The following is a 2,733-nucleotide window of genomic DNA, read 5'->3' as shown; positions in this document are numbered from 1 at the left end:
TTTTTTTTTTTTTTTTTTTTTTTTGCCTCCGAGCAGGTAAAGTTGGAAATTGATTGCGAGTTTAAACGAGTTTTTTTCCTTTTAACAAAATTCCGAGCTCCGAGATATTTCAGTCTAACAATCGGGTAAAGCCATCCAATGGTTTCTATTGTTCGAAAGTATCGTATTAACGTTGTTGAAACACGCTTCGATTAGCGATGGTAAAATTTTGTTCGATTCCTGTAAAGAAGCGAGGAGATCGTAAGATCCTCGGGAAAACGTATGGCGAGAGAGAGAGAGAGAGAGAGAGAGAGAAAAGAGAATCGGAAAAAATTTTCCGATTAAAAAGATGAAGCGTATCGAAACGATTCAACTCGATTGAACAGTTCGATACTTCCATTCGTAAAACAAATTTTCAAAAGCGGAGAGGGGAGGGGAAAAAAGCCAGGTTTATTTTATATCTTTCATCGACGAGAAAAGTTATTTAGATCTCAATGCCTCCATCCATTTTTCCCGCGGGTGAAACGAGATTTAATTTTTCCTAGGACGAGGAAAGCGGCGTTAGAGGCGGCCGAGATATCGAACGAGAATTCATTCGACCCAACTTCTTGTTGCTCCACCAACTTTCTTCCTCCACGATATTTTCAACGCTTGGTGACGCTTTTTAATTCCCTCCCGCCATCACTGCGTATAAATCGTTATCTTGCCGCGCGAATTATTTGACGCGGTTAAATGAGCGCGCCATTTTAAATTTCACCGAGCTTAATTAACGCGCGCCATGGCAAACGCCTATGCAAACTGGCTTCGAAACATGCGAATCCCCGCATATTCATCCCGAAGAGTTACCCTCCTCCTGGTTACAGATAATATTAGTTTCGACGCTTATGTCACTGATATACGACGCCTTGTTTCCCCCCCTCTCAGCAATCCGCCCATTTCCAACGTTGATATCAACGCGCGTGTCGCAACAACTTCTCCACTCGGATTAAAGCCGAGGATTTATTTGGCATTCGTTCCGCGAATCGCGTTGCTTTACCTGTTGCAATAACCAAGACTCATTATCATCGCTCCTCTATAACTCGGGAGAGTTGTACTCTACTGTTTTTTAACTATCGCCCGTTGACTCTTCTCGCTCCCGGCCATCAACGTGTTATTCCAATTCCATCCTGGGAATGGTTATTAAAAACTTTGGTTTCTTTGTGGGAACGTTTTTTTCGCTTTTCTTTCTCTTTTGCTTCTATATTGGAATATTTTTAATCGAACGAAATTGCATTGTTTCTTTTTCTTTTAAGCGTGATATTATTACGACAAATAAAAATTGAATTCATTTCGTAATTCGTTGATTTTTCCGATTTCTGTTTATTTCGAGTTGGCGAGTATCCGGAGAAATGGTGTACGGGAATGACGAACGAGCATGACATCTTCGGAAGAAAATATTTGCTCCTTATGTTGGCCCCGTGACATTTAATAGCTGCAACTCGTAAATATCCCGGAAATGGTGTTTCCACAGGAACAGACGCAGTCACGTACTCGATTTACGATTGGACGTTCTGCTGGATTTTCCATTTGCCGTTGGGCTTATTGTTAGCCAAAGGACGTGATATTCGCGTATCAAATGTATTTCCTAGTAGCGAAAAGTTTTAAATAAAAATCACGTTAAATAAGAAATTATCCCGTTTTTCACGGTCTACGATAAGAGAGAACATTTTCGTAATATCAGTTTTAATGGGATAAACTTTCCGCTCTCTGTTTCTACGGAGCTTAGCCACGAATTACGAATATTAGATGCTTTCGAAATTAATGTAAAAAAAAAAAAAAAAGAAAGAAAAAAAAATGAAAATTATATTTCGAAATGACTTAAAACAATAAGTTGATTTATAAAATCATGTATTAGTAGAATGGAGATGGAAGAAACAAAAGCGGTGAAAAATCATGTAAAAATAATCGGTGAACCGTGGTTATACTTCAAAAAGCGTAAAAAATTCACAGTGTAAAGCGTAGTAACGCGTATCCTCGATTCAACAGGTTTGAAAACGTCAGGTGAAACAATGGGAGGGTTGCATGAAAGGGTTTTGTAAAATTTACGAAAGCAAGCGCGTCGTTATTAAAATTACTCTTACTTACTGTAAATATTCCTTTACAATCGTATCATTATGAAATCGTATCGAGGATTGATATTTTATCTTCGAAATAATGGAAATTTCCATTTATTTCCAAAATCAAAAACGAATAAATAATCGTCCCCTTTCGAGATCCGTTCAAACGGATAAAATTAACTCGAACGAGAAGTCGTTCGCTATACTTCGTTAGCCTCCCCTTCAACTCTCCAGTTTTTCCATTTGTTTTTTTCTACTACTACACCACTACTTATCAACTTCACCAGTTTACGCGCTTTTATTGACAGCCGGTCGAGCGAAAAAAGGAAGCGGCGCTGCGTAAATCATTCGATCGAGAGGAAGTTAAGTTCCACTTGTCCTCCTCTTCGTATCCAAGCTTTCTTTACGGGGAAAGAAGAGGATGGAAAGAGATAGAATGCTTCTCTCCACGATCGAATATCTCGTCTATTGAAATTCCAAGTCGTGGAATAGGATTCGATACACCGAACGTCTTTCTATCGCCTTTGTTTCGCCTTTTATTCCCTTTCCCCTCTCCCAGAACGAGCCACGTCCGTGAGATTATTCCCGCAACACGTTCTAAGTCACGTCCCTGGTTTATAGACCGCATACCGCATTTTCCCTGACGATTTATCAACGG

Source organism: Apis dorsata, unplaced genomic scaffold (genome assembly GCF_000469605.1).
Source record: "Apis dorsata unplaced genomic scaffold, Apis dorsata 1.3 scaffold_149, whole genome shotgun sequence".
Taxonomy (NCBI): domain Eukaryota; kingdom Metazoa; phylum Arthropoda; class Insecta; order Hymenoptera; family Apidae; genus Apis; species Apis dorsata.
Note: the sequence above shows the minus strand (reverse complement) of the source record.